This window comes from Sus scrofa, chromosome 7 (assembly GCF_054392235.1).
Source record: "Sus scrofa isolate SSC_HxYL_T2T_F1_AM1 chromosome 7, Sscrofa_HxYL_maternal_Yorkshire_Landrace_v2.0, whole genome shotgun sequence".
Lineage (NCBI taxonomy): Eukaryota > Metazoa > Chordata > Mammalia > Artiodactyla > Suidae > Sus > Sus scrofa.
In genome coordinates, this window is record NC_139389.1 from 44,530,366 (window position 1) to 44,544,128 (window position 13,763).

A 13,763-nucleotide genomic window follows, 5' to 3' on the forward strand; every position below is an offset into this window, starting at 1 on the left:
TAGGATTTGTACGATTTTCTAGAAGAATGTTATATTTCAATAATAGACTGAAAAATTACAATGCCCAGACTCCACCTTCAGAGATTCTGCCTTAATGAGTCTGGGCTTCAGCCCCGCATGGGTATTTTTAAGTTCTAAAGTGCAGCCAGGACTGAGAAGCCTGGATTTAGAGAGTGGGGGTGTGAAGTCAGAGACAGCAAGCCTAGTTCTCCTATGAACTTACTTGTGTACGTTACTGAGTCTCTCTGGCTCTGTTTCTTTTTTCTTTTCTTTTCTTTTCTTTTTTTTTTTTAGGGCCGTACTCACGGTGTATGGAGGTTCCCAGGCTAGAGGTTGAATTGGAGCTGCAGCCGCTGGTCTACACCACAGCCACAGCAACGCTAGATCCGAGCCTCGTCTGTGACCTACACCACAGCTCAGGGCAATGCCAGATCCTTAACCCACTGAGCAAGGCCAGGGATCGAACCCGCATACTCAGATTCATTTCTGCTGCGCCACGAAGGGAACTCCCCTCTGTTTCTTCTTTTCTCTTCAGGTCTATTTCCACAGGGCAACTCGAGAGGGTTGGACAAAGAAGCCAACGTTCCTCTCAGCGCTGACATTCAGGAGTCACCACTGTGGACCTCTGAGAACCAGTTACAGCTAAGGAGCCCTGCCTTCTTTGGCTGGTCCCCTTGCCCCCGCCCCATGTCTGGGAATCACATGCATCATGTATGTCAAGGCAGTATTATTTTAGCTGATGGAACCAGAGTGTGTCCCCTGACCCTGGAGGACTCTGTGCTATGGGGAGGTCAAACAGGGCCTCCACTTAGGCACCACTGAGAGAAGGGAGCTTCCACTGATTTTTATAAGCCCAACTTCCCCACATGTCCCCTTCCAACCCTCCCACATGAGAAAAGGGGGAGGGAGAGAGTTCCCTTGGTGGCGCAGTGGAAACAATCCCAACTAGTATCCGTAAGGATGCAGGTTCGATCCCTGGCCTCCATCAGTGGGTTAAGGGTCTGGCATTTGCCGTGAGCTGTGGTGTAGGTTGCAGACGTGGCTCAGATCTAGGGTTGCTGTGGCTGTGGTGTAGACAAGCAGCTGCAGCTCCGATTCACCCTCTAGCCTGGGAACTTCCATATGCCATGGGTGTGGCCCTAAAAGGACAACAACAACAAAAAAGTAGGGAAAAAGGAAAGCAAGAAAGGAGTTTCCTGGGGTCTTTCTTGGCCTTCAACGTCCCTCACTCCCGAGCATCCCAAGCTGAATCCCAAAGACCTTCCATTCTGGATGTGCTCTGCCAGCCAGGCAGAGGCGTGCTTTCTTCACTTCCCACCCACAGCCAGGTGTTGCGGACTGTCCTCAGGTACAGAGCCTGCAACCCCGCAACGGAAATATCCCGGCTCGATGAAGCAAGCAGAACTGGAGCCGAGGGAAGCCAGGATGCAGATGTTGGCACACTCTTCCGCTGTGAGAAAATGTCACCCCTCTAGCAGGGAATGGGGAGGGGGCCAAGCCCAAAAGTTTCCTGCTCCCCCCTCCCAAGTTCACTGAGAATTCTGTGCCCGCATTAGTCATCTGAATGTTTAAGAAGATGACAGCTCGGCTCCCAGATGGGAAAGTGGGGGCAAATGGATGTGGGGGACGACTGCCAATCAGGCGGTGGGGCGACTGTCTGAGGAAGCGAGCCCTTCCTCATTTGCCTTCTCACAGGAAGTGGAGGTGGGGGCTAGACCTCTCAACCCCTGCCCCCCCGCCTGGCCCCCGGGGCTGGGAAGCGCTGAGGCGTGAAGGTGGGGTCATCCCTTTAGTGACCCAGCCATGCCTACTTTCCCCAAAGCCCCCATGCAGCCCCCAAGCAAACTCACAGTGTGCTGAAATTAAGGAAGATGACATTGCATAATTGCAGCCTCCGCCGCCCCTGAAAAAGCGTTATCCTGAAAGAGAAGAGGGGATCTGTGTTTTGCCACGGCCAGTGGAGCAGAAGTACTTATCAGCTGTGAGAAGAAAATTCCATCTGCTTCAAAGGCCATTTGCAGTTGTTTATCACCCCTGGACCTAAAATGCTGGCCTTTAAAAGCAGAAGGAGGACTTTAGGAAGTTCCGGAAAAGACCCGCGTGGACTCCCAGAATGCCAGCAAAGGCCTGGATACTGAGCAGTCTATGCACAAGAATGTAAGAGACCAAGAAGGACACAGAGAGAGTGACACACAAGGAACAACCACCGAGAGAAAGATGGACAGACACACAGAGGAGAACACAGAGAGAGACAGGCACCCGGGGCAGAGAGAAAGCGACAGTACACTGCGCCCACAGAGCAAAACATAAATAGACCAATGAGGAGAGAAGAGCCTTTGACCCCACGAGCAAACAGATGACTCTTGTTTTGGCCACTTCTCCTCCTCCCCTGGCTGTGTCCCCTGAAGTCCAGCAGAACAGAGCCTTTGACTTCTCATCTCTCTTACTCCAGACCCCTGTCCCCATAGCTACACTATGATGAACAATTCTCCAAATCCCTGTGTACTTTGTATGTAGACCTTTTTTTGCTGAAAGGGAAGTGTCTCACTGTCAGAGCTGAGGCATTTGGCTCTCAGCTCACCTGAGGAGGGGCATCAGCACAGCAGGACCAACTGGTTGGTTGGTTTCCTGAGGGATGGAGAGCAGAGCATGATCCACCCCGAAATCCCTGAATTGGACAGTCCTGCAGGATTTGGGAGAGGGGACACTGACGAAACTACAGATGCTAGGCATGGGGATAGATCTGCAAGCCAAAGGGAGAGAAGCTCTGAGGCTATTCTGGTTGGTTGGAGATGGAGATGGAGTGGGGATGGGGGGAGATCCACTTAAAGACTGGTAATAACAGAAAAGAATTATTTCTACTGGATCCACAGCTTGGCCTGCAGAGGCACATGGGCCCCTGAGGGACAGACACCTCCACTGGCTAAAAATCTCTCCCTGGCGTTGGAAGTGATATGAAGTACCTTTGCATCCATTAGGATGCTTTGTGTGGTCAGTAACAGAATATCTAATTTTAAAAATGTTTACCATTTACATAACAAAAATCTGAAGTGAGACCATTTCAGAGTTGATTACAGGCTAGTCACTGAGTTTAGCTCAGATTTGAGGGGAGAGGTGTGACAGAATTTGAGAAGAAAAAAATAAACATGAAAATAAATGAGCATTATTTCAGAAAACTGGATTGGGGGGATGGCTTGTTACATGGCACTATTATAACAATGACTGACTGATACACTTTTAAAATCATATCCTGCTAAGAGTCAGACCATATTGTAAGGTTGGTCTAGTCTGGAGGAAATGGAACTACAGAAAGGACATCGAAGGGGGCCTCCCTGCTCCTGTGGTTGCTCCTTTCCCCTCCTCCCACTCCTTTATCCCTTCAATCACCCACTAGGTGGACTAAGGAGGACACAGAACCCCTTTGACCTTCACCTCCAACCCCCTTCATGTTGTGTGGTTCCTCTGCTGCATCTGCTGTTGGCCGACTCCTCATTATGGCTAAGGCTGCACAATCCCTTGTGGGGCCTCTTCATTTATTGCTCACAAAGCCTCCTCTGTGGATCTGTTTTTTCTTAAAAATTCCTTTCTTTATATCACATGCTTCTGCAGAAACTTTCTCAAGCCAGAGGCCAGCTCCCTGGAAATCCCACAAACCAGCCAATTTACTGAGGCAATAAGACATTATCTCCTGCCTTTCCTCTGGGTGGCTTTGACACTTTTAATCTTTATCCTTCAGCCCTCTCCAGATGGCTCTCCGTGACTCCCGTTTCCCACTCCAGCCCCTGGGCTCACGGAGTAGTCTGGCTTCTGATTTCTACTCCTTACTCAAAATGGAGCTGTTATGCTCTGGAGCCCAGGAAGGCCCTGATATTATGCTAGGGACAAGGGTGCACAGTCCTGGGCCCTCTAGGGGTGTGCATGTGTATTGAGAGGCATAGATGAGAAGGAAAGATGTGTCATAGAAAATTATTACAGGGAGAGTTCCTGTTGTGGCTCAGTGGGTTAAGAACCAGACTAGTATCCATGAGGATGCAGGTTTGATCCTTGGCCTTGCTCACAGGGTTAAGGATCCAGCATTGCCATGAGCTGTGGTGTAGGTCGCAGACAAGGCTCGGATCTGTCATTGCTGTACCTGTGGTATAGGCTGGCAGCTGAAGCTCCCAGTGGACCCCTAGCCTTGGAACCTCCATATGCTGCAGGTGCAGCCCTAAAAAGACAAAAAAATTTACAGGGGCCTTCATGTTCTAAAAGATGTTTCTTGAGTGCCTCTTCTGGGTAGAACGAGATGCTGGCACTGGAGAGACAGCAGTGGCCCAAACAGATAGAATCTCTGCCTTCGAGAGCATCAGCCAGAAGTTCTTACAAGATTCTGTCCACAGTGTGGCGGTATCCAGCAAGGAGTGCATTTCCCTGGGGGGGCGGGGGCAGGTGTGGTCAGTGCTCCCCCCCGCCCTACCCACCCCACTGTCCCAGCTCATGCCCATGGGGACCCACTCAAGCCTCCGTGACTTGGCTTAGGCCTTTCTCCTGGCCTGTGCACAGGGAGGACCCCAACTGCCAGGGGATTACTGGGTTTGATAGTGTCCAGGGATGAGCGAGAGCTGGAGGACGAATGTCCTGGCTTCCTTGCCCTAAGGTGGGACAGTCATGAGGCATGTTCTACATGGTGGCCAGGAGGTCCCCAGTGAGATGGAGACCCACTGCCGCCTCACAGTGGAGCTGCTCATTAGCATAGCCAATCGTGGCTCTCCGGCCCTCCCCGCCTCACTTCCGCACACCCCTGCTGGTGCTTCCAGGGCTCACATCCCACATAAACTATTTGCATCCAAATCCGTGTCTCGGGGTCTGCTTTGAAATTAGTAGTAGTACTAGTAGTAGTAGTAGTACTAGTAGTAGTAGTAGTAGTAGTAGTAGTAGAGGGTATTAGAGTAGTTACAGTAAATTGAGAACTTGGAATGTGCCCAATCCCTCACTAATTGCAATACCTCTATGTGCAGATACTGAAATTATCTCTACTTTGAAAAGAAGAAAACAGGCACTAGAGGGGAACTCTGGCTTAAGGGAAAATCTTTGACCCAAATCCCAGTTCTGGCTCTGGGCAAGCAACTCAGGATGCTGGGGAGTCCGTTACTCCTAGAGCCTCAATTTCCCCACCTTTCATGATAAGGCTGACACCTCCTACCTGACCTCCTCAGAGAGCTCGTAAAGCGACTTTAAATTGATAGATTTTAAGCTCCAAGAACATAAAGGGCATAAAAAGCCTTTGGAGAGTATGAAGCTCAGTGTGAAAACAAAAGTTGAAGGATGGGCTGAGTTCTCCTGGGCAGCTGTTCTCAGCACTGGTGGTTCCACCTAGAAGGAGGGAGATCCTTGAAGGAGCGACTTCAAGTCATAGCCAGAGGAAGTATTTATTATGCCGGAATCTCTTTGCCCAGGTCTTAGTCCTATGTTTGGTTGTTTGTTTGCTTGTTTAAAATCTCTCCCTCATTCTGGGGCTCCCTGAGGCAGGGCTGTGTCTTCCCTCAGCCTGGGGCTCCCTGAGGCAGGGCTGTGTCTCCTTTGAGACTTGGGGTCCCTGAGGACAGGGCAGGGTGTGCCTCCCCTTTTTATCAGTTTCAATAATGTCCCCAAACGCAGGAAGCTGTACCAGAAACCCTCGGACTGGGGATTTCCCGATCAGGTCCGGGGCTCCCGAGGAGCCGTGGGGAGCACTAGGGGCTCCTGACCGGGACTGACAGGGATCAGAGAGCCTGTGTTAACTGATGATGTCCTAACTCTGTGTGTGTAACTTTCCACTTGACTTATTTATAGGTTTCCACACGAGTAAGTTTACTGGCAGTGGTTCTGCCACTTTTAGGAATCTCCATGCTGGAGGCGGTGGGGGGAATGGGGGTAAAAGGCGTGAGGAGTAAGGGGAGGAAAGAGGAGGGAACCTCAGGGCAGAACCAATAAGGAGAATATGCCCTGGACCCCAAGCTATACAGGCCAATCTGTGCTATTTGCATTGTGCTTTTGTAGAGGTTTAGGTACAGGTTACATTTGAAGGAGGAAATTCAATTCTGCCTGGTGGCCTGGCCTGGCCCAGATCAGAAGTGGGTAAGACCTGCTTCCTGTGCAGGTCTTGGCTCTCTAGGCCTCCATCTTTCGGGGGGGTCCCCCTGACTGACCTCCGTGCTGCTTCTCAACCCACCCGCCCTGGGCCCAGATCTGCCTCTTTAGGCCAATGCTGAGTGCCCCAGACGCCCACTACCTGGTGAAGACAATGCTGGAATTGGATCAGATCTGGTCAGAAACCCGCACTGGGCACCTCCGCTGCTCAGGGCCTGCTCTGAGCACTTCCCAGACCTTAGCTCAGTTCCCCTCATAACCTCCTTACGAGGAGCGAGGAGCCATGAGTGTTACAACCCATTTTACAGATGAGGAAACGCAGGAACAGGCACATTAAGTGACTTGCCCAAGGTCACATGGCCGGCCACTAGCCGCAGAGGTGGCTTGAACCCTGGCTTTCTGCTGCTAGTGGTGAGAAACTCCCAGAACTTGGGGACCCAGAGTCTCTTCCTATCACCTGTCCAGCACCCCCCCCCCATTCCTTTTTCCTGCTTCCAAGCAGTTGGCTTCTTTGCTCACCCTATAATCTCCCCTGTTTATTGTTTACCCGTGGCTGCCGGGCTACCGGTCAGCCCATGGGCTCCCTGAGGGCAGGTACTTCCTGGCTCCTGCAATAGGGCCTGTCACACAGGAGCCGCTTCATACATCATGCTTGTACAGTAAAGAAGGAAATGACTGGCAGTGGAGGTGGGCTTGGTCACCCAAGGGATGGGCTCCTCTGATCACATAGGTTCCCCCCACCACTCCCCCCCCTCCCACCGCCCCCTGCTGCGTGACCCAGGGAAGCCCCAGAACCAGACTCAGAAGACTGTGCCTGAGTGTGTGTGTGTGTGCACGTGTACGTGTGTGTGCTTGGGTGTCTGTGTGAGGACACATGCGTGTGTGCATGTATGCTTGAGCGTGTGTGTGTGTGTGTGTGTGTGTGTGTGTGTGTGTGTGTGTGCACACCTTTCCTGGCTGTGCCGGCAGCTGTCAGCCCCGTTGGGCCGTCTGGGCTGTGCGGCCTGAGTCTCACGGCAGTCTAATCATGCCTGACAGATTGATTAGGGGAGAAAGTTGCTGCGTCTCTATCGCAACAGACAGGGCGAGCGTGTCTCCACTTAACCTTTCCCTTCGCTCAGGGACGGCGCGGCGGGTGAGCAGGTCTGCGGAGAGGCAGAGGCAGCAGAGGCCAGCACAGGGTGTGGAGGGAGTGCCGAGGGGACAGGAGGTGGGGAGCCATGGCAGAGGTTGGAAGACAAGGGAGGCGGATGTCCAGCCGGTGTGGCAAGGCCAGGCTTGTCTCCGGGACTTGATCTAAGCAGACCCCAGGGCCACGCATGTCCTCCTTGGGCCTAAGCATTGCTTTCTCTCTCCTGGAGGGACTGGCGGGTGGGCTGGTCTCACGCATGGCCCGGAAGCCCTAAAGGCTGGCTCTGCGCATGCTCAGGAGGGCCTGGTGAGGGGCCTTCGGAGAGGAGCCAAGCCAGCCGCAGAGGCGATGCTGAGGGTCTCTTGCGGGCCTGGGTTGGTACTGCTGAAGATGACGTTGGAAAGGAAAGCAGTCGTCTGCCCCTCGCCCATACTGTGGAGAGGGAAACAGCTCAGGGCAAAGAAGGAACCCTCCCAGGGCTCCCCATCCTCCATCAGCGGCGTCTACTGCCGGCTAGGGGCTGAGCCAGGAGGGGGCTGCAAGGAGACGCACGAGAGGGGGCTCTGAGGCAGGCATCATGGAAGAGCTTCCCACCTTCCCTTCCATCCTAAAGGCCCCACAGGAGGGGACCAGACGGGCCTATAGCCACAGTCAGAGCAGACCCTGGACAAGGAAGCACCTGAGTCCACCTGGGCCAGCGGTCTTCCCCACAATGCCATCAGAGTCACAGGATGCAGGAGTCCCCTGTGTTTTCACCCAGTCCACCCTGCGGAGGGTGAAGAGGCCCTCTTGCTTTTGGCAACCAGAGCACGAATGATCTGAATCATTATACTTTTTAAATTAGGAAAGTCTACTGGCAGATATTATGTGCCACCAAGCCAGTCTTTATATCAGCTTTTTGTAGAACTTGTAAATGTTATTGGTTAACCAGGGTAAAAAAAAGGAAAAAACCCTGTGTGTATATAGTAGTATAACCGCAAATATTTTATTTTAGAATGCTTAGGGAGGAAAAATAAAACTGGACAGATTGAACAGAGTGATAATGATAGTTGTTATTGGGGAATTAGCTTTGGGTAATTTTGTTTACGATTTTCTGCATCCCTTCAGTTTTATCATTAGAACAACAGGCATTGCTCTCCTCAAAGTAGTATGTCTGGTTTTGAATACACACAGGATCCTGATTTGTTAAACAAAGCACACACAGCAGAATGTCTGAAAAATAAAATAAAATTAGAAAGGTAGTAGTGATTGCGTTTTGAAGCTCTGAGTGATTTCTTTTTCTTTTCTCCTATTTTCCACCCGACGCCTAAATTCTCTACATCACCAAAAGTGAGGGTGCAGGGTGGGCGTGGCATGGTGGTTATGGTGGGAAGAAGAGAACAATATTTCAAACAAATAAGGAATTGATCCTGCCGTTCTTCTTTACTGCCATCAAGAGGAAGAGAGGAGGGTAATGGTTGCTGTGGGTCTGGGTCAGAGGCCTTTGGATAACACACACAATGACATCGGGAGCAGCACGCAGCAGGCATTGTCGGTGACCTTCCTGAATCTCTTCACCTCTTTGTGTCTCTGCCAGGGCTCTGGTGTGGTCCTATTTACACTCCTCTCAGAGGCCACGTGTGTGGTGCAGGTGTCCCCTGCCGCCAATTAGTCCCCGATGTTTCTCAATGAGGAGGCACTACTGGCATTCGCATTACAGAATGTGGAGCGTTTCTGTCCCCGAGAGACCCCCAGATGTTCCCCCCATGACCAAGTGCCCCCAGTGCAGCTGTTATACCCTAGTTGAGGACCACTGGCAGCCAACAGCAATGACTCCATTCCCCTTGCCAGTCGAGAAAGGGTAGGTGTTACGGGTTGAATTGCTCCCCTCCCAACACAAAAGACATGTTGAAGTCCTAACTCCCAGTCCCTGTGAATGTGCCATCCGGAAACAGGGTCTGTGCCAATGATCAAGTTGGGATGAGGACAGTATGGTGGGCCCTGGTCCAGTGTGACTGGTGTCCTAGAAACGTAGACACAGGCACAGACACGCACAAAGGGAAGACAAAAGAGACGCAGGGGGAAGAGCGTGTGATGATGGGAGTGATGCTGCCATAAGCCAAGGAAGGGCTGGGGCTTCCAGAAGCTGGTAGAGCAAGGAAGGATCCCTCCCCTACGGGTTTTAGGGGGATCATGGCTCTGCTGAAACCTTGATTTCTGACTTTCAGCCTCCAAAACCATGAGATGGTACATTTCTGTTGTTCTGAGCCACCCTCGTTCTTGGCTCTCTGTTACAGCAGCCCTAGGAAATTAACACATCATGTGACCTCACTTGGCCAAAAACATTCAAAGGAAAGTCAGCTGGGAGAAATGTTTTCCACTAATACAAAGAGAACTAAAGGAAACAATCATGCAGTTGATAATGATATTTTTGTGTCTGCATGTGATGGTAGGAACTGCTGTAGCCACCCTGTGAACATGAGAGACAAGGCTGACGTAATCAGCCTACAGAGGAAAAAGATGGAAAGAACCCGGACCATTACAGTCAACCCTCTGAAACAACCAACCCCGAAACGTCTCGTCCTTGGGATTTCTTGTTATGTGAGATAATAAATTCACTGATGGTTGAAATCATTTTTGATCTTGGTTTTTCCGTTTCTTACATTGAAGCACATTTTCAAGGATACAACATATCGTGTCAATCAACAGCCTCTGGGTCTAAGGCCAAGGGTGGATGCCATTGAAGAGACTGCTAACTATTGATGGCTCAGCTTAGAAGTAGCCAAACGTCAGTTCGTTGATAGGAATGTGTGTCTCTAGAGAGAAATCTGATGAATGAATCGGTTGCTTTTGTCGTAGTCAATCTTAATTTTTCAGATGTATTCACAGAGATGTGGAGAATCACAACCTGCCTGGGCAGGGAGGGAGTTTAATGTCCATCCCAGGCAGGGTGTCCCCAAGCATGGTTTGGGACTTCTGAGGGACCATGAGGTCAGAATTAGCTCTGTAATAATACTAAGATGTTAACTGCCTTTTTCATTCTTCTCTCATGGATGTACGGGAGTTTTCCAGAGGCTGCCTGGCATTTGGTATCACAACAGATTGAATGCAGAAACAGACAGGAGAAGGCAGCTGTCTTCGAATAAAGCAGACATTACATTAAAGAGAGTTCCAAAAATGTAAAAGAAGGCCACACTTTACAAATTTGTTTGGTAAAATACAGTTATTTCACCTAAAAATATTATTTATGTTAATCCACAATGGGTTTGTTAACATTATTTTAAAATAGTATTTTTTTCAACTTTCAGGAGATAAAAATAGATGTAATTCCCAGAAGCAGAAGTTCTTTGGAGTCCTCGGTAATAGTTAACAGTGTGAAGGGAGCCTGTGAGCAAAATGCTGTCGCAATGCCGATCAAGAGACACCACAGCTGACCCAGGATGAGGAGAAGGGCTCTCGTATTGCTGGGCCCACACACGGGGGATGGAAACTGGATCAGCTGATAATGATAAAAGCAAACACGTACAGGTGCCGGCAGTGAGCCGGGCAATGGTGTGTGGCGTTCACACCTGTTACCTGTATCATCCTCACAGCCACCATTTATCCTTTACAACCTCCCTATGAGATCGGCAGAGAGACAATCCCTATTTCGCAGATGAGAAAATCACGAATTGGGCAAGATGATTCTCTGCCCTAGAGCTCGCAGCTAGTAAGTGCTGAAGTCAGGATTCAGATCGGATGCTGCCGCTCCTGCTTCTGAATATGGTGTCCTTAGCCTCTGCGCTTTACAGAGCCAGGAACGCAAGCCTGACACTTACCAGTGTTTGAACTTCAGTCCATGCACTTTGGGCCCCAGTATGCTCATCTGTAAAATGGGCATGAAAATAGCTAGGTGATGAGGATCCACAGAGATAAGGCATAGGAAAGCAATTTATAAACAGTAAACTTGGTGTGATTGTTATGACCAGTCAGTCCAGCTGTGCTGTCCTTTGCAGGAACCATCCTTGGGTCTAAGAAAAACAGGAACCCACTCTTGTGACTGACATGTGCAGTGTCTGCACTTACATGCTCACTGGCAAGGTGACCTGTGACATACATTTTTATATTACTACTCACCCAAAGATGTTCTTTAACCATACATGTTTAAGCTCTTCTCTTTCCCTCATACACACACACACACACACACACACACACACACACACACACACAATCTCAGCACTTTTTTGTGAAGGAGAGGCTGAACTGGGCTAAAAACCCCACCAATATCCCCACAGCTAGAATAAGTCCTGGTCCCACCTGCTGGTCAGTGGGCCACCCCTCCTCTCTGGACCGCAGTCAACAGCACTTGAGATGTGACAGGCATTTATAGACCTCTTTTGAGTCTTTCTCTCTCAGCACAAAGTTAAATAAGCACCATTTCCAGGTACTATTTTGTGAGGCAAGTAATAGAGTCTGAAACGATTATTAGATATTTACTGTAGCAAAAGCACTGAACTGAGATGTGCTTTAAAAACACTGCACAGTAAACCAGGGAGGGAAGGTGAGCCCCTGGAGACAGAGTGGCTGGACTGATTCTGGAAGAGGCAGGCCGTGTCTGCAGACCTGTTGGCCAAGACCCGGTGGGGCCAGCACCCTCCCAGTCCTTCATTTGCGGCAGAGCAGAGTCTGGCCTGGGTCAGGAGAACCAGTGTGCCAGCACCCCTCCCCAACTCTTCACCAGTATGTGTCCTTGCGCAAACCACACCCCCTCTCTGGGTCTCAGATTCCTCTACTGGGTCCTGAAGGTTGACCAGATGACCCAGAGGATTCTGTGGTCATTGCAGATGAGGTCCCCTGTGGTCACGCCCCAGAGGGGCTGATGTCCAGAGGATCAGGGTGAGTGATGGAAGAAAGAGTGAGCTCTGGGGCCAGAGCCTTTAAGCAGATATTTCCATGCCTCCTGGGAGCTCCCCAACTCCCTAGAAAACTTCCTCAAGTGTGGGTATAGGGGATGGGAGATGCTCAGACCAGCTATGGGGGAGATAGAGGGGAAGGGACCCATGGAGAGAGCAGATGAAGGCATCTCTCTGGCCCTTGTCCTTCCAAGATGCTCTTGCCCAGAAGTCCCCTTGCGCCTGCACACCTCTGCCCTCGAAGTCCCTGCACTCCTCCTGTCCATCTCCCCACAGCTCCCCCTGCCCCTCCACCCTCTTAAACTGTCCTGCTCCCTATCCCTCTTCTTGAGCTATTGGCCTGGGCTCTCAAGAACCCTGGAGCTATATTCCTGCCTCACTCACTGTGGCTCTCTCGTCCCAGATGTTCCCATGCACCTTGTTCTCTGCTCTCACCAACTCATTGTGTGGCAGAAAGAGCTTCTGCTCTGCAGTCAGGAGAAGCCCTGTCACTCATTAGCAGTGGAAACTTCAAGCCAGTGGTTCAAGTTATCTGATCATCAATGTCCTTATTTGTAATTCAGGATTAAGAAGGATACATGACAGAGGGTGTTGGTGATTAAACAGGAAGGTATGTTGTCAGCCAACATGGTAGCTCCATGCTATCATTTAGTGACATTGTGCTCAATTTAATTAAACGTCATTATCCCCCTCACAGCCCTGTGGAAATGGTGAAGTTTGCACACACAGGCACATCTTGGGAAGAGAGTCTATTTATCTTCCAGGGGACCCTTTGCTTTTTCACACACACAATTGAGGATCCCAAAGTGGAATGCGGGACAAGACAGGTGAGGGGGAAAGGGTGGCGTGCCTCAACCGGAGGAGCAAAGGGCGAGGTGCAAGAGACAGGGAGAGGAAGGGACAAGCGGCTTTCTCCTGAGCCTGGCCCTCATCTCCCACTGCTGGGTTGGAAGAGGCTCATTATTGGCTGGATTGCATAAAAAGACACCTGGACGGAGTTCCCGTCATGGTCGTGGCTCAGCAGAAACGAGTCTGACTAGCATCCATGAGAACGTAGGTTCCAGCCCTGGCCTCGCTCAGTGGGTTAAGGATCCAGCGTTGCTGTGAGCTGTGGTGTAGGTCACAGATTCGGTTCGGATCCCATGTTGCTGTGGCTGTGGTGTAGGCCGGTGGCTACAGTTCTGATTTGACCCCTAGCCTGGAACCTCCATATGCCGTGGGTGCGGCCCTAAAAAGACAAAAAAAAAAAAAAAAAATGCTTGGAAGTGCCCCCTTCCTATGTCTTTCTCTTGCACTTTTTACTTCCACCTGCTGCCTCTCTCGACCCATAACCCAGATCAGAACAAAAGATGAACAAGAATGAGTGTCTGGGCCAACAGTCGAGTGAACCCCATTCTCCTAGCTTCTCTACCCAAGCTTACCTGTGGGGGGAGAGGGCTTCGTAAGTCACAAAGATAAGAGGAAAAATGTTCCCAGCCAGCCAGCCCCTTGCTGCTCCCTGTGACAAACGTTCATGTTCTCACTGCCTGAGTCACCCACGACAATAAATAATATAAACATTGATCCACAGATCTCATGCTTATAGCTGCTGTTCTACCAGACTCCTTAGGCAGTTCCTGGAGTCCTTTTCCTTGTCAACAGGTAGAGTGCCC